This window comes from Silene latifolia, chromosome 8, assembly GCF_048544455.1.
Source record: "Silene latifolia isolate original U9 population chromosome 8, ASM4854445v1, whole genome shotgun sequence".
Lineage (NCBI taxonomy): Eukaryota > Viridiplantae > Streptophyta > Magnoliopsida > Caryophyllales > Caryophyllaceae > Silene > Silene latifolia.
In genome coordinates, this window is record NC_133533.1 from 10,614,487 (window position 1) to 10,637,626 (window position 23,140).

General features: G+C 41.9%; 1 protein-coding gene and 1 long non-coding RNA gene across 5 annotated transcripts in view; one reads left to right on the top strand and one right to left on the bottom strand.

Moving 5' to 3' along the window:
* The window catches only part of LOC141596364 (heat shock 70 kDa protein 18-like), a 65,837-nt gene extending 60,799 nt beyond the window's left edge, over window positions 1–5,038 (top strand). The window contains exon 3 of the mRNA XM_074416495.1: window positions 4,928–5,038. The gene's annotated coding sequence lies outside the window, so the exon portion shown is untranslated. The remainder of the gene's footprint in view (window positions 1–4,927) is intronic.
* Window positions 923–19,021, bottom strand: LOC141596365 (uncharacterized). 4 transcript variants are annotated; one of them, XR_012522457.1, is made up of 5 exons: window positions 18,449–19,020; window positions 3,048–4,509; window positions 2,288–2,463; window positions 1,525–1,670; window positions 923–1,378 (listed from the first exon to the last, which is right to left on the bottom strand). It is a non-coding gene; the product is annotated as an uncharacterized LOC141596365 (long non-coding RNA). The 4 variants fall into 4 exon arrangements; XR_012522458.1 differs by lacking the exon at window positions 2,288–2,463 and having other exon boundaries at window positions 18,449–19,021; XR_012522456.1 differs by lacking the exon at window positions 2,288–2,463 and having other exon boundaries at window positions 1,525–1,890.
* Between the last annotated feature and the right edge of the window lie 4,119 nt (window positions 19,022–23,140).

Below are 23,140 nucleotides of genomic sequence, written 5' to 3' on the forward strand. Positions count from 1 at the left end.
TTGAAATTTTTTATGTAGCATGCCGCGGGAGGCCCAAGAGCTCAAAAAAGTCAATTTTTAACGTGGGGCTTGGAAAAGCAAACTTTTACTTATTTCGACCATATTTTTATCGTTGAAGGTAATTCATCCTGCGAAAAAATCGAAATTACTTACATTGTGTCAATGGCAAGTGATATTTAACGATCTTTATATTATACTCTGTATTAAGTTATATAAGGATTCATATCACAATGGCTATTCTCAACGACCAATTAATACGGAGTATCCTAATTTACGTGGTATCTATTCATAACCATGCAGCTAACAAAATAATATGGACAGACAGTGGCGGAGCCAGGATTTGAACTTAGGGGGGGCGAAAAATTTTAGGGGGGGCGAACGACTAATTTCATAAGGCACCCCAAAAAAATTTCGAAAAATTTAACTAAAAACTTCGAAAATTTCATCCGCTAGGGGGGCGACCGCCCCTGCTAGCCCCCCCACTAATGGAAAAAACCCCTATTGCGTCAGTTGTATAGGGCCTTTTGCGTCAGTTTTGGCCTGACGTATATCGAGGGGTCGTATTTGCTATGCGTCAGTTGTGGAACTGACGCAAAAAGTTCACCATTTGCGTCAGTTGTATTTTAAAAACTGACGCAAAAAAGAACCATTTGCGTCAGTTATGTATATAAAACCGACGCAATTGTATGTAAAACTGACGCAAATGCTTCAACATTTGCATCAGTTCTTTATAGAACCGATGCATTTTCTTTATTTTTTGCGTCATTTATTATCATAACTGATGCAATTGATATTTTGTTTTAGGGTTAAATTCTTTTTTTTTCTTTTTCATATGCATCATTTCTTTCAAGAACCGACGCAATTTAATAATGCTTTTTTTTATATATAAAATTCCTGTCGAAATTATATGAAACTCACAATCTGAATACCACAAACGCTTTGCAAGATGATTTGATAATCAACAACAAATATCTTCATACAAACCGATTATTCCAAGTCAATTACCTAAATATCTTTAACCAACTAACCTATCAACAAAAATATAAAACAATGCTTCATCAATGACTCCACTTTCGAATCCATACTTAGCCATAAGAGTATCCTTGACATATTGATAATTGAATCCAAAGGCAGTCAGTGTCACTGAAATTCTTCCTTAGCAACTCGTACTCCTTGATCTTCACTTTAGCCTTGTCACGCACCTCTTATAATCCCACATCAAACAATATTTTCATCAAGGCGGATACAAAAAATAAAAAACAAAATCACGTATACATTGAACATACTTAGTAATTGAATCCACGAAAAACTGACGAGTCTCTTCATCTCCGGTAGGATCACACCAACAAACTATACTTTGAGCCGGATTTATCATAGCCTACATCCAATGCTTACTATGAGTTATAGAAAATAATAAAATAAGATATCAACTTAATTATTGGCAAAAAATAATATAATCATCAATAACCTAATAATATGAAAAGAAGTTTATATTTAGAGCAAATATAAGTTTCCGATGTCTACCAAATCCGGTACATGTCATAGCCCTAGCAATATAATCGGATCGGTGATTTTCATCCCGACCAGTGGAATGTGGGGACAATGTCTTCGGGCAGAAGAATCCATATGAACTAGTACTTTGCATATTCTCGGTAAGATCACTCAAATACCTACCACAATAAGAAATGAAATTTACCAAAGGGTAAATAAAATCAAAACAAACAGTCATTTCTAAGTTATACGGATAAGATTGCCTTGGTTGTAGTAGTATAGTTTGGCTCATATTATTGTCGTAGGGGAGATTGATTAGCATTTGTTACTTACCCTACACCTGTTTTTCCATAAGATAAGTGCATATTGACTCAAAGCACACAATTATATGTCAAGATTCTGAAAATCAATAAATTATAATTGTATTAATCAACATCTTATTCATGAATTCATCACTGCCCTCGTAAAACCATCAACATTCAAAGCACCAGCATGGCATAGAAACAGAAGACTAGAAAAACGAAGGAAAAAAAGTCAGACCATTGCATTGTTCCGGACAATAATACACTTTCTGGACAACTGCATTCAATGAGCATGGCAGAGAATAGAGAATAGATTTGCTAGACAGCACTCTATTTCAGCATTACACATTACTTAAACTTTCATCAGTTAATACTTTCACTACGCCTAAGGTTTATAATATAAGAATAAAGGCAGCGTAGTATTCCTTCTAAATATGTAATCAGTTGACAAATTAATGAAAAGTCTTATGAATCAAGAAAAGAAAACACTGAACCTCACAAAAAGAGTAATGTGAGAGGCACCAATCTCATCTTGATCTAACAAATGAACAAGCTCCTCATAACTAAGGCTGCAAGTTTGTTTATTGTGTAATATATGTTCATCAATGGGAACGTTGATCATTGTCCCGCTTGCCTTTAAAACCCGAGCCTCAATTCGTGTACAATTCATCTGAAGTTAACAACTTAGGTGTTTTATGCATTTGAAAATTACTGAAAAGATATATAAACCAGACAACAGCAGCGAACTTAACCCCAAAAAAACAGCATCAAAACTATGTAAAACCAGAAAACATCAAGAAAAAAAATTACTTAAGCAATAAAAAGCCAAAAACAGCACTAAAACGCTTTCAAGCGAAAAATAGTAGTAAAATTGCATCAGAAAACACAATAAAAACACATTTAATTAACCAACAAGTGAGGGGGAAAGTCAACAGCAGACTGCCAGTGAGGTTATAATTGTAGTAGTGCATACCTTCTAAGTGAGAGTGCCACTGAGGGATGTCGTCGGTGACGAGGGTGAAAGGCAGCGACGAGGCGAGGGCAGTGGTGTGAAATGTAGCAGAACTTAACCCACCCAAACACCTTAATCAAAATAGAAAACCCCCAATTTCACCTAACCCTAACCCTAAAACAATTCTAGATTTACATTCAATTCATACTAACAAATCAATTACTACACAAAATTGTATGTAAACAACAATAACAAAACCTATTAAAAGAATTTCCAAGAAAAAAATTAAGTAAAAATCATACCAATATCAAATTAGGAATTAGATGAGTAGAAGAGTGAGACGGCGGTAGGTCGGGGGCGTGGCGTCAGTGGGTCAGCGGTAGGTCGGTGGTGGGTCGACGGTGGGGCAGTGGTGTGGTGTCGATTGAATGAAGGAATAGAGGAAAGGGACTAGGTGTGTTACTTCTTTTTTCGAAGGAATGAATGGGAAAGGAACTGGACTTAATATATGGTAGAGCTGATCAAAACCGGGCTTGGGCCGAACACGGGCCGGGCCCAGCTCCTAAAAAAGTGTCCGGCGGGCCTTATTTTATAGCCCGAGCCCGCTAATCGAGCCAGTTTCCACTGTCCGAACCCGCCCACTTCAAAAGAGCGGACCGGCCCGCGGGCCTAACTAAAATCAAATACAAAAATTAGTGTTTTTATTAAAACACGAGTTTGTTACTACATCCCACTAAAACTTAACAATTGTCTTTAAAAGTTTACCCTTAAGAGAGTATACTAATTTTCAAATGATAAGTTTACTAGATTTTGGAAAAAACACAAGTTTGACAATGTTCTACTACAAACATCAAAAGTTCATTTTTGCCTTGGTCTTTATGCGACATTGTTAGTGGTTACATACACTCCCGTGTAATAAATACTTAAAAGGTACTATCTTTATACGACAATCCCGTTAGCATGTCCACTCTTGAAGAATCTTTATACGACAGTGAAAATACCGACAATCTTCCACTTATACGTAAGGCAAAAGTATTCATTTGCGCTACCTAATTGGTTTAGAGGGTACAAATTGTAAATGAAATGAGCAGAGAACGTCGAAGGATTAAGGGTTTTTGAGAATATTTATAAGTTTACTTCTAATAACGGGCCTAGAGGGCCGCCCATGGGCAATTTTGTTTAGTCCAAGCCCGTCCATTTATACTAGCGGGCCTAATTTTCTTGTCCGTTACCCGTTTAATTTTTTATTTTTCTTGTACAAGCCCGCTATTTTAGCGGGCCGAACGGGCTGGGCCAAACGAGCTAACCCGCACTTGATCAGCTCTAATATATGGCAAGGGTTTGTATTTGCATCGGTTTCCGGTGAAACTGATGCAAAAAGGTAATATCAAATAAGTCGGTTTATTAATAAAACTGATGTATTTGATCAAATACATCAGTTTTTCTGAGAACCGACGCATTATATACGTCAGTTTCTTTCAAAAACTGACGCAAAAAGCTTGACTATAGGGCAAAAATGGATTCCCGTCAAAACTAAGTACTTTTTGCGTCAGTTTTTGTAGAACCGACGTAAATCGACTGACGCAATAGGTGTTTTTTCTACTAGTGCCCCTAGCTCCACCACTGTGGACAGAGAGTCAATCATCTCAAGTAAAGCTCCCTGCAAATAAATAGATGGATGTTAGTAAAAGTAGGATTTACAAATATCGAAGTCACTTGCCTCGTGTCGAAGTCATATATCCACGGTTTTTCTTCTTCGAACCACTGCCATAGCAAATAAATAAACAAAGTGTTAATATCTAACATGCAAAATATATTATTGTCAAATAAGAAATATGTAAAAAGTATGTGAAAGAGCTAAATTCTAATCTATAATAAGAAACCAAATTTCATCATTAGAAGCGCAGGTAACAAATACAAATAATAAAAAAAAATAATAAAAAAAAAGTGAAAGTTGGATATTAAGGAGGTGGCCGGATAGTTGTTTATATACTAACACAAATTGTTATTGATTTGACTTAGGATTCCAACTTTAGATAAATATTGAGGGTCTTCCGATAAAATTTTATCAAAAAATATTTTTTAATATGTAAAGTAGGCTAAAAAATATGGACTCTCTGTAATCGCTCGAAAAAAACTTCCTTTATTAATATAGATAGATATAGATATAGATATAGATTAGGTTCTTGGGAAAAGTTGGCTTCAGATACTATGAAGCCTCGCTCAATTGTGAGTACGTCTTAACTTAGGATTGTCTGAAACAAGAAAAGTTGGCTTCAGATACTTTGGTATTTTATTTTCGGATCTGTTCCGAGTGTGATTTCGGAGCAGTTATTGTGACCACGTAAGCTTGTTGAATGATGTCGTTGCTCGTCTCTTCCTTTCACTCTTTCCTGTTTAAGATTAACAAACTGAGGACTCGGCTTGGGGCCAAGTGTACTCACTCCGACGCTCAAGTCAGTAAACTTAAAGAGATAAGTTGTATGTTACTTGGCAAAGTATATTGTAGAGAGATAAGGGAGTTTATACCAGATTATGTGATTTTAGGTTTAATTTGTGATAGATTTCTGATCCTTTTCTCGTTGAGAGAAGTGGAGTATTTATAGACTTTCACCTTTTGTCACGTAGTGGCCAAGTGGCCAAGTGGCAGAGCAGGTGAAAAGACCGTTCTACCCTCGGCCGGGTGACCCATGGAAGGCCGGCAGGCCTGGTTGTCTTCATGCCGAGGGGACTGGATGTGAGTACACGGATATGCCTCTCGGCCGGCTAGTTGCCGAGCCGAGACCCAAGTAGCAGGCCGACAGGCTGCGTCGGTTAGGCTGTTAATATGTTGACTTGTTGTCTTTTGGCTTTGACCTTGCTCAATATGTTGACTCGGTCAGCGGGTGCAGAATATGCCCCATCAATTTGCCCCCAGCGTAGTCTATGCCGTGGTATGGACCTTCGATGAGTGTTGAGCGTATATTCTGCGCAAGTTGAACTTCTCCATCGGCTTCTTCTTCTTCGGCTTGGTTCTGTTCCCTTGGTTCTGTTCAGGCCGTACCATATCCCCCCTCCACATGGTTGTGTAATGGACATCCAATGTGGAAAAGGAAACGACGCTGGCCGAGACCAAGGTTTGAGAGTGCCGCGTGCTTTTGGTTGCCCCCGGCCGGTGCTGCCAAGCTTGGTTGATCAGCTGGCCGTTGGCAAGTAGATACCAGGAAGCGTGTCAAAGAAGAGTGGTTACTGTGTGTCGATTGACATTCCGTAGCTGCATGTTTGACACGTGGCTTGGCATTGATTGGTGGACGTTTCATGGGCTTTGCCCTGATTGGTCCGCTTCATGGGTTTTGCTCTATAAATAGAGCAGTGTGCCGCGTTTTTTTTTTTTTGCCATCAAACTTCATTTTCTCAAAAAATTTCCTCTCTCTTAGTTTTTCCGAAGAAATTTCTCTCTAATCTTCAAAGCGTTACTCGGCGTAACATTTTCTTCCAAGGTAAACAAACAAATTTTTTCCAACCCTTTCTTGTTGATTAATTGTTGTCACCATGTCTTTCGCCGATCTTGGACCAGACCTCTCAAGGCCGGGGCGAACCGTCGCATCCTTATGAAGAGGAGCCACTGGTTGTCACCCCGATAGGGTTTGGGGGTCCCAAGTCACCGTCTCCTGAAATTGATCCGGAATTTTTGGAGGGTTTTTCTGATGACGGTGATGAGGAGGCGACCCAATCTGATTCGGAGAGGCCGCATTTCTTGGATCACGGCGACGCCTGCTCGATCAATCCCGATCGTGTTTGGACGAACAAGTTCGCTAGTTGTTCCGGTCCTGAACCTTTTGAAAACCATTACTCCTTCGGCAGGGAGTATAGAATTGTTGTTCCTGAGGGTGATCAGGCCGTCTGTTGCCCTCCTGAAGGCTGTATCGGCATGTACATCAGACACCAGGAGTATGGGCTCCGGTTTCCTCTTAATGTACACGTTGCTGCCATAATTAAAGCTATGAACGTCGCCGTGGCACAACTGCATCCGTTGGCCATCAGGACCATTATTGGCTTTGTGTGGCTATGTCTCTTTAAGGGGTAGACCCCAACGGTTAACCTGTTCTGTCGGCTTCATCATCTGCGGCAGACTACCCTAGGCGGCCCGGGGTTGTACAGCGTGCAGACGGAGCCGGGTTACGTTACCGTTTCCAAGTTGTCATCTTGCAAGGACTGGAAGGGGCGGTGGGTATACGTCGAGGTTCTGGAGGATTATCCACTGCCTCGGTCATTCCAGAGCCGCGTCAACTTGCGGTGCGAGAATAAGGGGGAGCATGATAAATATGTCTCCCGGAATAAGCTTAAGATGGACGCCTCGAAGGTCTATCTTAAGGGGGACGAAACGCGGGCAATGAGGCTGTTTGACGCTGAGAAGGATGGTACGCCGAAGGGATGGATGCCCCCGACGCAGATCGTTCTTCAGGACGAGCCGCTTTGCCATGTCGGCCTCATACCGGCCCTCGGCCAGGGTGAGTGGGGTCGGTATGAGGCCCACCCTTTCTTTTTATGTTTCTGTATTTGAACCTTGGTTTATTTCTTTTGCTTAACTCCTGCTTTGTTTCTTGCAGACCGGTTTGGCCAGGATCTGTCTGTGGAGATCCTCAAGAAGTTGGGACTTGACCAAAACGGGAAGGTTGTTGAGCTGCATCCTAAGGCTGACCCGCGTGATCGCAAGCAGGCCCCTCACGAACTAATGAAGCAGGCGTTGAAAGCTATGGATGTGGCGGCGACTCAGGCGGAGATTGGCGGACGTGTGCCGCGCCGAAAACCAAAGACAACATCTACGGCGGCCACGGCGTCAACTCCAGCTCAATCTTCAATCCCCGTAGTCCAAGAGGAGCAGGTGGTGGTCGTCGATGTTGAAGAGGAGGTCACCGTTGTGGAGGGTCCTCGTCCTTCAAAGAAGAGGAAAGAAACAATGCCTGCTACCGCTGTTACCGAGGTAGGGGAAGAGAAGGACTCAGCCGGCCCTCTATTCAAGAAGGTCCAGACTGGTACGGATCTAACCCATGGCTCGGATTTAGCTGGTTCTTTAGGCATTCCTGATGATAGGCTCTCTGACATGTCAATGAATGTTGACATGGATGCTTTGTCTGAGTTTTTTGTAGATCAACCGTCGTCAGTCGTTGCTCCTACTGAACGGCAATTGGAGAAGCGGCCTGAGCAGACGGGTGGTAAAAATGTCACCGCCGACTCCTCATCCCAGAAGGTTTCCCCCGCCCAGCTTGTGGCGGAAGGCACGGGGTTGTCCAAGAGGTTGGCGAAGTGGAATGAACTGGCCGGCGCTCATATTATGGAGCAAGAAAAGGTCATGGCTCAGGCTGCCCCTGCGCTTGAACGGCTTAGGCTTGAGCTTGCCGCTGCTAAGAAGGAGGCCGAGAAGACGAAGAAGGACTTCCTTGCTGAGCAAAAGCTTAAGGAGGAAGCTGAGACGCTGGTCCTGGCCGAGAGGGCCAAGGTTGAGGCTGCGTTGGCTGATGCCGCTAAGCAGCGGGAGGAGAAGACCAGATTTCAGGGCGGTTATAACACCATGGTTGAGTAGAGGGATAGGTGGAAGGACCTGCATGGCACCGAGGCGAAGGAGCACAAGAGCACAAAGGCTATCCTTGCTCTGAGAGAGAAGGATATTGAGACGCTTAAAACCGTCATCATTCCTAACATGTGTGCCCAGTACCGGGACCAAGCTGAGGATGCTGCCAGGGATGCAATCAAAGAGCTCCTTCCTGAAGGTAACTTCCCGTGGCAAGACTTTGACCGGCTTCTTGATGAGAAGGCGGTTGCTGCGGAGGCCAAGGCTGCGGAGGATGCGAAGGCGGCGAAGGCTGCTCAGGAAGCTGAGGCCAAGGCGGCCCATGATGCAAAGGTGAAGGAGGCCAGGGAGGAAGCTGAGAAGGCAAAGGCAGGTGAAGCTGCCAAGTCGGCTTCTGGGCCGCCCACTGCTGGTGATGCTGCTACTGCTGCCGGTGGCGAGCAAAAACAGGCATAGGGAGACGGGCGGTCGTCACCAGATTCACCCGGCATTTCGGACAGCTTCAGCTGTTCGGGGGCCAACTTTTGAGCCTTTCCTCCCTGCCATCCTTTTGGCGCTTCAAGTCTTATGTCTGTAACCTTTTGTTGTACCTTTTGTTTTTGTTAAACTTTGGTAGGTTGTGTTTAGGCTATCCCTATGGGGACGGCCGTCGACTTTGTTTTGCCTCACCTGTAAACATTTTTCAATAAAGTTTGTTTATTTGCCCTCGGCTTGGCCGAGGTATTACGTTTCAACATATTGAGTGCTATTTCGTTTTTACTTTCGGCTTGGCCGAGGCAGCTAGAAGGCGCATCTCAACTGTACTTAAACGTTTGTCAACATGTTGGCATGTTGGTCGCTTCCTCCTCCGCGCACGGTTTTAGCCGAGGCGGTCAGATTTGCGCTTCCCAACCGCCGTTGTGAACATGTTAGCGTATCGGTCGTTGTGTCCCCGTCGCCCCCGGCTTGGCCGAGGTAAAACGAGGTTACGGCTCGACAGCGTTCGTATTTGTAGACATATTGATCGCTTCCTCTGCCAGGCCTTCGGTTGGCCGAGGCGACTAGAGTTGCGTCTCAACTGTACTTATACGTTCCTATTAGCGTATCGGTCGTTGTGTCCCCGTCGGGGTTACGGCGCGACAGCGTTCGTATCTGTAGACATATTGATCGCTTCCTCTGCCGGGCCTTCGGTTGGCCGAGGCGGCTAGATTTGCGTCTCAACTGTACTTATACGTTCCTAAGCATGTTGGTCGCTTTCGCGAGTATCAACTGCACTTGTAGTGACTGCCCGGGCTTGGCCGTGGCGTCTGCGTTGGCATGACTATGGAGGGGGCAAGTATTTTGATGGAAAACTTGGATCATTTTTCATAAGGTAAAATCATGCGTTGGGGTGCCCACAACGGTTTCGGACACCTCCGCCGCTATACGAAGTATTTCCTTAGGTTGTCCGTGTTCCAATGGCTCATTAGAGGAACACCCTCCATGTCTGTCAGCCGGTATGTACCCGGCCTCATTTCTTCAACCACTTTGTAGGGTCCCTCCCAGTTGGCTGTCATTTTACCATGGATGTTTCCTTTGTTGGTTGCGGCCGACTTTCTAAGGACTAGATCTCCCACTCTTAAGTCCCTTTTGTGGACCCTACGGTTGTATGCTCTTCTTATTCGGTTTTGGTATACTGCCAAGTTGAGCCGTGCCGTGTCTCGACTTTCTTCGACCAGGTCTAGGGAGGCTCTCAGGCCTTCCTCGTTTTCGGCTGGGTCAAAGGTTTGCGTTCTGAATGTCGGCACCGATGCTTCAATTGGCAGGACGGCTTCAGACCCATAGACTAGGTGGAATGGGCTGTACCCTGTCGCTTCTTTCTCCGTGGTTCGAAGCGACCACAGGACGCCGGGTAGTTCATCAGCCCATCTTCCCTTTAGATCTTCAACCTTCTTTTTCAATCCGTTCAGTATCATTTTATTGGCTGCTTCCGCCTGCCCGTTGCTCCGAGGGTGGCAGACAGAGGAGTATGCGAATTTGATGCCGAGTTCTTCCAACCAATTCATCACCATGTCGCTCCAAAACTCTCGGCCATGGTCGAATACCATGACTTGGGGTAGCCCAAAACGAGTTATTACGTTCTCCCAGATCACTTTTCTTACGGCCGCCGTCGTCTTGGCAGGTACTGCGACAGCCTCGACCCATTTGGTGAAGTAGTCAACGGCGACGACTAGGTATTTTCTTCCTCCGGAGGCCGTCGGAAATGGCCCTCGTAAATCCATCCCCCAGTGTGCAAAAGGAAGGGGACTAAGCACCGGTTGCAGGTCTCGGGAAGGAGCATGTATCACCGGAGCATGCATCTGACAATTCTTGCACTTCTTGGTCTTCGCTCTGGAATCTTCAAGCATGGTAGGCCAGAAGTAGCCGGCTCGGAGAGCTTTGTGGGCTAACGTTCTCGCCCCCATGTGATGTCCACAGATACCTTCGTGAATCTCTGTCAGTATTAGCTCCGCGTCGGCTGGGCCGACACATTTCAAGAGTGGTCTTATTACGGACCTTCTGTATAATTCTCCTTTGAACACCAAGTACATTGCGGCGATCCTTCTTATCTTCTGAGAGAGACTGCGGTCCTCCGGTAACTCATTTGTCAGTTTGTATTTCATTATCGGAGTCATCCACGTCGTCTCGGCTTCGATGTCGGCCACCATGCCGACGGTCTCAGTGATGCTTTTAGCATTCCTGATATCCACCAGCACGGTTCGACTGACATTCTTGATGCTTGAAATGGCAAATTTTGAGAGAGCGTCGGCTCGGTTGTTCTCAGACCTGGGAATGCATTGTATTTGGAAAGATTTCAATTTTGAGGTGTCAGCTTTTACCCTTTCCAGGTACCTCACCATCCCATCGTCTCGAGTCTCATACTCTCCTCTGATTTGATTAGCCACTAAGAGTGAATCTGTCTTCAACACAACATGCTCCCCAGCCTCTAGCTAACTCGACTCCGATTATCACCACCTCGTATTCGGATTCGTTGTTTGAGGCCGAGAAGGTAAACTTCAAGGCGTACTCAAACTCGTCCCCGTTTGGGCTGATGATAAGGATGCCGGCTCCTGAGCTGTTCGCCGTGGAGGACCCGTCGGTGTATACTTCCCACACACCGGGATTTGATTCTTCTTAATAAGTGCACTCGGCCAGGAAGTCTGCAAGCGCTTGCCCCTTTATCGAAGGCCTTGGTTTCTACTGAATGCTGAAGCCGGATAGCTCCACTGCCCATTTGATAAGTCTGCCTGATTTTTCAAATTTTTCTAAGGCTTTCTCCAATGGCTGGTCGGTTAAGACCGTCACGGGATGTGCGTCGAAGTAAGGTTTGAGCTTCCTTGCGGCAACGACGACGGCAAAGGCCGCTTTTTCAATCAGTGGGTAATTCTCTCGGCGCCGCAGTGTATGGCTGATAAAGTAAATTGGGTATTGCTGCTTATTTTCTTCTCTGACGATTACGGCACTGACCGTGGCCGAGGTAACTGCTAAGTATAGGTATAGCGTCTCCCCCAGCATCGGCCTGGACAGGGTCGGCAGTGTCAGAAGGTGAGCTTTCAGTTGCCTGAAAGCTGTGCTCTGTTGCTCCCCCCAGCTGAAGTTTTTATTCCCTTTCAGCACTGTAAAGAACGGTGTGCTCTTGTCGGCCGACCGAGAGATGAATCGGGCAGGGGCCGCCATTCTCCCGGTCAGCGTCATAACCTCTTTTCGATTCCTCGGCTCCGGTAGGTCCAGTATTGCTTGGACTTTCTCCGGATTGGCATCAATTCCCCTGGCACTGACAAGTACGCCGAGGAACTTGTCGGCCTTAGGACAAAGTTGCATTTCTTTGGGTTGAGCTTCATTCTATATTTCCTTAGTGAACAAAATGTCTCGCTCAAATCGGCCAAGTGCTCGCTGTCAGACTTGCTTTTTACAATAGCATCGTCGACGTAAGCCTCGATGTTTCGGCCTTTTTGATCTTGAAACACTTTGTCCACCAGCCTAGTGTAAGTTGCGCAAATTTTTTCAAACCGAACGGCATCATTTTATACATGTATGTGCCGTGTATGGTGATGAATGCGTACTTAGGCATGTCTTCTTCGGCCATGAATACCGATGGTACCACGAGAAGGCGTCTAGCGAGGCTCAAAGATAGTGTAGCCTGCCGTTGCATCTATTAAGCTATCTATTCGAGGCAAGGGATAGCAATCTTTAGGGCATGCTTTATTAAGATTTGTAAAATCAACACACATCCTCCACGCCCCAGATGACTTCCTCACCATTACAACATTTGATAGCCACTCAGGGTAAGTACAAGGCATGATAAAGCCCGCCTCTAATAGTTTGTCTACTTCGGCTTTGATGGCCTCATCCTTCTCGACCGAGGAGTTCCTCATCTTCCGCTTGGGGCGAGCGGTGGAGAGTACGTTCAGCTTGTGAACGATCACCTCCGGCGCCACGCCTGGCATCTCGAGCTGCCGAGTATGCGAAGACATCTTTGTTCTTCCTCAGCAGGTCTAGGAGATCGGCTCTGAATTTTGGCTCCAAGTCGGCACCGATAGTCACGGTGCGCCCTGGGTCAATTTCCACTTCTTCGGTCTGGGCTCCTTCGACCATGCCGATGTTAGTATCCATCCTTTCGCCTCTCCCGTTGTAAGGATGGGCTCTTCCTTTCTCTCGACTTCTTCGCCACTTTGAGGGACCGCATGTTGCACCCTCTGGCAGATACTTGGATGTTGACGATTTCATCTCTTTCGTCCTTTGAGACGAGCTTTTGTGCATCCCCCCGGTCCGAGACGTACATCAATGTCAGGGCCCGGATGGACATCACAGCATTGACCTCGCTCAAAGTGACCCGGCCTATGAGAACGTTGTAGGCAGACGAACCGTCAATAACCACGAACTCAGATAAAACATTCTTAGCCGCATCGGCTTGGCCGAACATCACCGGATCCCGATTGACCCAGGGGGTACAGGCCGGCCGGAGAAGTCGTACGGCGGGTTGGTGCGGGGGCTCAGGTCTTCAATCTTCAGACCGAGATTGAGAAAGCATTCCCTGAACATGATGTTCGTGTAGGCGCCTGTGTCAATTAAGCACCTCTTCACCAAGTGGTTGGCTATGTCCAGGTGGACTACCAGCGGGTCGCTGTGCGGGGCAACGACTCCTTCGTAGTCCTTTCTTTCTATGGTTATATCGGGGACGGTGGAAGCGGGGATAGCTGTGGTGGGCACAAAGTTGATGGCTTGATAAAGCTCATTTAAGTGTCGTTTGTGCCCATTAGCTGACCCACCGTTCTCGTTTCCTCCGATGACAACCTGGATCACTCCCATTCTCTGGAATACTGATTTTCTGTTCGCCCCGTCGGAGCTCGTTTCTCGGCCTCCAGCTACATACTTGTTGAGGGCCCCCTTTCAGATCAGCTCCTCGATGGCGTTCTTCAGATGCCGACAGTTGTCGGTCTTATGGCCGGTTTGGTTGTGGTATTAGCAAAACTGGCTAAGGTCGCCGTCCCCCCTCGTCTTGGGGGGCCTTGCCCATTTCTGCCCTTCATTCTTGCTTAGGGCATAGACCTCGGCCGGTGATTTGACCAGGGGGGTGAGACCGCTGTACCGCTTCGGGGTGTATGGTCCCGAACTCCCCCCGGCGCCTGCCGAGTTCTGTTTCCTATTAAATCTCTCAGGCTGTGACCAATTAACGTCACGACGTCCTTCATCTACGTTGTCCCGGCGGCTCCTCCTCTCTGGGTGCCCAGCTTCACTGTGGCCTACCCAGGTCTTGTGATAATCCTCCACCTTTACGGCTCGATCGGCCATCTTTCTGGCGGAGTCTAGGTTGAGGTCCTCGCACTTGATGAGCTCATTTTTGAAATCGCCTTTCGGTAGGCCTTTCATCAGCGCGAAGGCCGCCAGTTCGGTATTCAGCTCACGAATTTGCTGAACCTTAGCGTCGAATCTCTTGACGTAGCTCCGGAGGGACTCGTCCTCCCCCTGTCGGATAGTCAGGAGATCAGAAGTTTCCACGGCCCTTTGCTTGTTGCAAGCATACTGGGCTATGAAATTATCCCTCAGGTCGGCATAACAGTATACCGAACCATTAGGTAGCCCCTTGTACCAACTCTGAGACATCCCATGTAGGGTCGTTGGGAAGACTCGGCACCACACCTCATCGGGTTGCTCCCACACCGACATGTACGACTCGAAAGCCTCGGCATGGTCGGTTGGGTCGCTATCCCCTTTGTATGATAGGGGCGACAACTTCAGTTTAGTCGGCACAGGGACGTCGAGGACATAGGCACTGAGGGGCTGTCTGACCACGTGTCTAATGACACGCGGCGATCGGCTCCTCGCACCTTTAGTCCGGCTTGCCTCCCTCTGTCGGGAAGGGCTTCTCATTGTCCGACTTTGGTGAGTCGGACTTCTCTCTTCATTTCTTCGGGGCGGGCCTCGTTGTCGCCGCGGCAACGCTGTCCTCCCGCGAGGGGGGGAAGGACTTTGGTCTGCCACTGGCAACACGGGCTCCGCCGGCGTCCTAGCTTGCCCGGCTCCTTGTATCGCTCCGGACAAGTTCTTCGGAGTCACCTTAGGGGCCCTGGTCACCTTTGGGTGTGCTGCCGTCACCGTCGTCGTGACAGGGGTGATCGGCGTATTACCCATTAGGTCCAGGAATAGCTTCAGCTTGGCTGCATCAACCACATGTCCCATAACAGTGACTTGGTCGGTGGGCAGCGGTGTTTCTGGCTCTCTTGGCATCCCGTACTTCACCGGCTCAATGACTCGGCCGGTGGGGGACTGCCCGATCTCAGAATTGGGGAACGTTTCATCCTGGTAGAACTCAGTTTCTACACTTACAAGTTCTGGCTGTTTTGACATCTTCTTAGCTCTTTTGAATGGTTTTTTGGTTTTTTTTTGTAAGGGAGGTGATTAGCTTTTAGTATCTATTTCCCACAGACGGCGCCAATTGTTCCGAGTGTGATTTCGGAGCAGTTATTGTGACCACGTAAGCTTGTTGAATGATGTCGTTGCTCGTCTCTTCCTTTCACTCTTTCCTGTTTAAGATTAACAAACTGAGGACTCGGCTTGGGGCCAAGTGTACTCACTCCGACGCTCAAGTCAGTAAACTTAAAGAGATAAGTTGTATGTTACTTGGCAAAGTATATTGTAGAGAGATAAGGGAGTTTATACCAGATTATGTGATTTTAGGTTTAATTTGTGATAGATTTCTGATCCTTTTCTCGTTGAGAGAAGTGGAGTATTTATAGACTTTCACCTTTTGTCACGTAGTGGCCAAGTGGCAGAGCAGGTGAAAAGACCGTTCTACCCTCGGCCGGGTGACCCATGGCAGGCCGGCAGGCCTGGTTGTCTTCATGCCGAGGGGACTGGATGTGAGTACACGGATATGCCTCTCGGCCGGCTAGTTGCCGAGCCGAGACCCAAGTAGCAGGCCGACAGGCTGCGTCGGTTAGGCTGTTAATATGTTGACTTGCTGTCTTTTGGCTTTGACCTTGCTCAATATGTTGACTCGGTCAGCGGGTGCAGAATATGCCCCATCAGGATCTTTTGTTAGTTTTGTAAATATTTGTATATGCATTCTCATATAAGCCGTAAGCGCTATCTTTGGCCTGACGACTTCACTCGTATCCGGAAGAAACAAGGATAGAATGGGAAACTTGCGATTGAAATTGAGACGCTATTCTATCACGCCCTCGATTTGAGACGGAATTGCCTAACCGGTAATGTTAATTTTCGTTTATTTCGTGTATATTATTAAACGATGATTGATAACAACAACGATTAATCTGGGAACAAAATATGACGATTTAGAACGAAAAAACTTTAAACGGTCATTTTTTGTGAGCGAGTGTTTGATTTTGTAAAAAGAAAAAAAAAATTCAAATCGCTTATCTTTTACAAGACGAACGCAATCTAAAAAATAAAAATAAAGTAAAAATTTGACATGGCCCATTTGTGTGGGATACACGAAAAGGCCTAGACCAGTTCATGTGGAAATCACGAATTAGCTAGGCCAGTTATTAATTGTTAAACTTTCTATTTACGTTCTCTTAACAGGTGACCTTATGACACACATTTTAAGAAAAAAATCATTTTTAGTACTATAAAATGATCATTATTTTTACCGTATTTACTATCTCTGTCTCGGATAATAGTTTATATTTCATTTATTTTGTGAGGAGAAAATAAATTAAATGTAAACTATGGACTGAGACGGATGAAACATTTTTCAACAATACGACGGTTATACTATTGTACTCCCTCCATTCAACTCCACATTACACTTAACCTTTTTGCACAAGTATCCCCTACTACTAAGAGAATAAAAATTCTCTTAGTTTTCCATTCAAAAAGCATCTAGCTAAATAAGGTAATAAATAAAATTTTCTTTCATTACATTATTATCTTTTCAATGAATAGATTCTTACAAATAAACTTTAATTTTTTAAATAAATTCATAATTATGATTTTTTTCATTAAAATAAAATAGATATTAAATTATAAAGTATAAGTTGTTAAATTTTTCCGTAATGCAATAATTATTAGCTTCGTGACAAAAAACATTCACTAAAAAAAATCACAACTTAAATAATTCTTTTTATTAGTTTTCCATTTCAGTTTTTTTGTTTCATATCAAAAACAATGGAGTGAACTGATAAATATGAATGAGGTGCAAATTTTAATTCTAAAGTTTTCCCTCCAAAGTGCTCAAACTTATATATGGAAACAAATTAGATTTTCATTTATTAAACTAATTTTTCATTTAAAATAATCTATACATAAAAATTGTATCTCCTATTATTAACTTCGTGACGAAAAAAGGTTTTTTTAAAGATTTGATGTAGTTAAAATTACAATTCATGGAATTATTCAATTCTTTTGAATAATTTTAATATTAGTTATTTTTTTGGCGACTGGTATGTTTAGCCGCTATTTATAGTCGCCCGAAAACAGATTTCTTGTAGTGTGTACTCTTTTTCCTTATCTATGGTTTTGTCCCACTGGGTTTTCCGTAGAACGGTTTTAACGAGGCAGCTTATTTGTTTGCGTGTTAGAGGAATATTGTACTCTTTTTCCTTACTAGTGTTTTTCCCACATGGTTTTTTGATAAGCGGGGAAGAGGTCGTCGTACCCGATCAAACAAATTTACTCAACTAGTAAGGGTAGTTGAGGTCGAACCACAAGGAGATCAAGTTTGAGTATTAGTTTTGTCTTAGATTATGAGTTAGCTACGTGAATCATGAGTAAGATTGATAATAAGCTAAATGACTAAACTAAATTAACTAACTAAGACTACTAAACTAAGTAAACAAGTAATGAAGAATGATTTAAACAATAAAGGAAAGCCTAGGGTCCGATCTCACCTCCGACATGTTCATTTACTATCACAATCCCGTTAATGGGTCATTGGGGTGATGTGTAAAGTGGAAAACGCATCTAATTCGCCTACTAACTCTCTCTCGGGCTCATAATAGGACACTAGCTATCCCAACTAACCCCCCTCTCGGGTTCGAAAGTCGGTATCCCAAGTTTAATACCCAACTACCCGAAAACACATGTAATTCTCAAGGTAGCCTAGTATTGACTAAGGTCATTAAGCTCACGTCGGTTTCCGGGTCATCCCTCCCCTTCTCTCGAAGGTTGATTTCAAACACAAGATTAAGGGTGCCCTCCCTTGGTTCTCCCTCTCGGTCTCAACCTAGGTTGGCAATTAAACTTAAATATGGTAACCCGATTCCCAACTTAATCGGCTCTCGCCAATGGACAAGGGTCAAGAGTCAATACTTACCACAAATAAGCCCATAAGACAAATCAATTCCCCTAGTCAACCTTTACTACACCCCAACAACTAATTAAAATGGAATTAATCAAGTAACTTACACATGTCGGGGTTAAATCGAATCCTAGTGAAAATACTACTTACTACTCATTACTAATCTAACATTAATTACATTTTTAACTATACTAAACATGGTGCTAAGAACAATAGAACAATAAAGATTGAGACTTTAATCTAATTTAATGACTAATAAACATGAGTAAACTAACATTAAACAAGGTAAGACTAATAAAGACTAAATCTTGGACTAATTAAAGTAATTAAACTAATTAAATACATAATAATAATTAAATAACAATAAGAGAAAGAGAGAGAAGAAATGATACCAAACTTGTATTAAAAGAGATTAAGATTGTAGATCTTCATACAATTTGTAAACTTGAAGAGATAAAACTAATCTAAGCTAAGAATAATGAAGGTAAGATTGGAATTTTATGGTATATTTTTTGGATGAACTACTCTAAATCCTACTACTACTCCCTCTTTCGTGCTCTCTGCCTGGGACACAAAAATAATGAAAAAGCTCCCCTCTAATGAGATCTGCTGGTCTCGTATTGTTCGAATCACAAGGGGACAAAAGTGGGCTTTGTTTACTTTGTTGACTTCCAAACAAGCAGCCATCATGGTCCACTATATAATAATTGGAAGGCCCAATATTGGAGAGTAAGGTAGTAGCATCAGCCATATCTTCAAAGCCAAAATGGCTCACGGGTCTCACGTATCAGATACCATGGCACTTGACTGCTCTGAATAACCCGATGATCCTTAGATCTGTCTGTGTGACCCTGAAGGCTTTTAGTCGGTTAACTCGGTTTTTGCTCCACCTATTACCTACACGACAAAAGAAAGACAGAAGCAATAACAAAATTCCACAAAATAGTATGAAATAACATTATTTAAAATTAATCGACTAGTACATACTCGTAATAATTATTCCTAAAATGAGTGAATAAAGCTAACTCGGGTTATTAAATCGATCCGAATAAGAGATAAAATGTGGGTTGAAAGTACGTAAAATAAGGTGTTATCATTTTTCTAGTAAGGTTTTAACGAGGCATATTCTTCAATAATGTACATCCAGGGGAGTGTTATGAAATATTAGTTAGTGTGAATGTCCATTGGGCTTATACCCATTATATATGTAATTAGGATTTCGATTCACCCTTCTCCTATGTAAACAAAAATATGCCTCGTTAAAATAATGAATAATGAACAACTCTCTTCCCTCTCCCAATCTATTTGCTTGTTTTGTCTCTACCTTTATTCTCTAATTCTTATTCTATAACATGAACAAAATATGACGATTTAGAGTGAAAAAACTTTAAACAGTCATTTTTGTAAGCGAGTGTTTGATTTTGTAAAAAAAAAAATTCAAATCGCTTATCTTTTACAACACGAACGCAATTTAAAAAATAAAAATAAAATAAAAATTCGACATGGCCCATTTGTGTGAGGTACACGAAAGGGCCTAGACCAGTTCATGTGGAAAACACGAACTAGCTAGGCCATTTATTAATTGTTAAACTTTCTATTTATGTTCTCTTAACAGGTGACCTTATGACACACATTTTAAGAAAAAATCATTTTTAGTACTATAAAATAGATCATTTTTTTACCGTATTTACTATCTCTGTCTCAGATAATAGTTTATATTTCCTTTATTTTGTGAGGAGAAAATGAAATAAATGTAAACTATGGACTGAGACGAATGAAACATTTTTCAACAATACGACGGTTGTACTACTGTACTCCCTCCATTCAACTCCACGCTACACTTAAAGATACTACAAGTGGAAAGTAAAAATGTTTTGTCCAAATGTCCAATTAGACTAGGTTATTGAGTGGCATTTTATGTAAATATGTTTGTCCAATTGGGACAATATGTAACTTTATTTTGCCATTTTTAGAGAGGTGTAGTGTGGAGTTGAATGACCCAAATAGGAGGAATAGGTGTAGTGTGGAGTATAATAAAAGAGCGCGAAAGTGGTAATTGAACCCCATAACTTTGTTCAATTGTGAGATTAAGCCCCATAAATTTCATTTGTAGCAATCAAGTCCCTAAGTTTTATCAAAAGTGAAATTCAACCCCAATTGATAAATTTTCACCAAATTCTTAGCATAAACCATTTTATAATCCAATTTATCAAATATAAAATATTTTTTTTATGAATTTAGAATTTTATATTTATATTAAAATTTGAGAATAAAATTTTTGTGTTTTATAGTATTTTGACAATTAATTACATATGCTTGAATAACACTATGTAAATTACAAACAATTTACTAAAGATTATGTAAACTAGTTTTAAACCTGTGCAAAATTGCACGGGTTTGAAATTTACACATGTTTTAAACCCGTGTTAAACCCGTGTAAAATTACATGTGTAGTGTTTGTAAATATTATATGGTATACTAAATGTAATGTATGACAAATAATTAATTGCTAAATATATAAATACCCCTATAAAATCGAAATAATTGTCAAATTTTAAGAGCGTTTATACTATAGCTATGTTAGTGGGACATTTAGTTATCATTACACCTGTACAATATAACAAGTTTCCTTTGTGACGGATGAAGTACTATCTATGTGGGTAGTTAAGAAAAAACATATTGTTATTCAAAGACACTCTGCTTTTTGTCTTATCTGCCCAGATGGGTAGAAGTACTTGAACCGTCGCAAGTTTACAACGGATATAACTGTTACAAATGAAAATTTGTGTTTGTTTTATACTGTATTTACGGAGGGAGTATTTATTAGTGAAACACAATTAACATTATCATCAACCCTAATTATCTACCACACTCATCATATATTGGGCTAATTTATCGAATTGGGCTGATCCCTAACCTGGCAAAAATGGGTCAGCGGATCGGGTTCGGGTCGGTCAGGTCAGTTCAGGCCTCTCATATTATCGGGTTATTTCGGGTCGGGTCGTTTCGGATTTCGAGTCAGGTATGTTGGTCGGGTAACTTTCGGGTCAAAGCGGGTCGGGTTATTTCGGGTCATTTTCGGGTCAACGATTAAGATAGAAAAAAGTACGTTTAGTATTATTACCCTATTTTTAGTTCAGTTTTGATAATTGACTCTTTATTTTTAACATTAACAATATTAAGTGTACTTTTAAATTAGTTATTTTAAGTTTTTTTATTCAATTAGAGTTGTGTTTTTCAGGTCGTTTTCGGGTCGGGTGGTTCAGATCAGGTCATTTCGGGCCGGATTGTTCCGGGTCAACAAAGTTCGGGTCGGGTCGGGTCAATTCGGGTTTCGGGTCAAATTTGAGAGTTGCATTTCGGGTCACTTTCGAGTCTCAAATCAACCTTTTCAGATCGGATTAGTTTTGCTAGGTCTATACCCTACTCCAAAAGAATAAGCCTATTGATATACTCCGTATTAAATAAAGGACAATGATAGGGCGTCACCGGGTGACGCCCAAATTGAGTGTCACCCTCTCACATACATTTTTTAATTGAAGGGGTCCTCACTCACCCTTTCTGAGAGGGTGACGTCCAAATTGGGTGTCACCCGGTGGCGCCCAAATTGGGTGTCACCCGGTAGCGCCCTTTCATTTTCCTTAAATAAATTTGGCTAAAAAAGAAAAAAAATTGGCATTAAGGCCCTGTTCTTTCTGGCTTATTTTCACTACTTGATCAAAGCTCACTCTATTCGATTCGATTTAGCTTCGATTGATTGATTGACTCCATTGATTCGATTGATTGATTCACTCCATTGATTCATTTGGCTCATTTCGATTCGATTTGATTGATTGACTCCATTAAATTCAGCTCATTTCAGTTTTACTCATCTTAAATTTAATAGTTATTATTAATTTTGTTATCAATAATACTATTTTTTTTAATATTATTATTCTTTATTCTTTATTATTATTATGATTATTATGATTATTATGATTATTATTATTATTATAATTAATAACATTGTTAATATAGCGTTAACAATAATTTATTTATTAGAATTATTATTATTATTATTATTGGTATTATTATTATTATTATTATTAAAATGAATAAGAATGTTATTAATGTTAACTAGTTTTGTGACCCGTGAAATTCACGGGTTGTTCTGTTTCTAGTGTAATACTTTAGTGATTTAATACAATAACATATTACGATCAATTCAATTTACGGTTTTCATGTTTTAAGGCTTGTATAAATTCAATTAGTCTTTTATACAACAGTTTATCAGAAATTTAAATTTCATACATTAGATATACTAAGATACCTCTATCAAAACTAAAGTAACTCAATGCAAGCTAAAATGAATTAATAATATAAGTATTCATATAATCAAATTAAACAAAACTATATTATCAAACAAAGATCCTCAAAGATAGAGCACCCTCACAAATTAGATATCAAAATTTCATCAACAATTATGAAAATAACATAAAACACACAATTAGAAATGTTATGACAAAACTAACATTTCATACCCCCCATAAAATTGAAGCTAATACAATAATAAATTGCGGAACTAAAAATTTAAAGCAGCAACAACTTGAACAACAATTGGATCTATTGCCGAATACTTCACCTATTAAACAATATTATACAAAAAATGCTATGTCATCCCCTCAAATTTTCCACCTTTTTGTGATATTTCAAAATATATATAATAAATGCTCAAAAAATTATTAATCATCCATGATTCCACGTTGATGTCACCAATCTTTAGTTAGTATGTAAAATATAGGTGTTTAAGCAATCTTAGTATTTCACTTCTCCTTATAATCTTCTTTCTTCAATAAATCATACCTATTAAAAAAAAGTAACACAATAATAGTATTTGTTTTATGCAATATTATCGTTATTAACTTAGTTTCACCTTAAGTAATGAAAAAAAGAGGGAATGATAATCAAATCGTAGATATGTAAGTATATTTACCTTGGAAGAGCTTAACACAATAAATAATCTTGATAGCACCTAAATGAGAACAAAACAAACGCATACGCGAAATTGAAAATGTGATGAACACTTCATAACCCAACGAAACTTC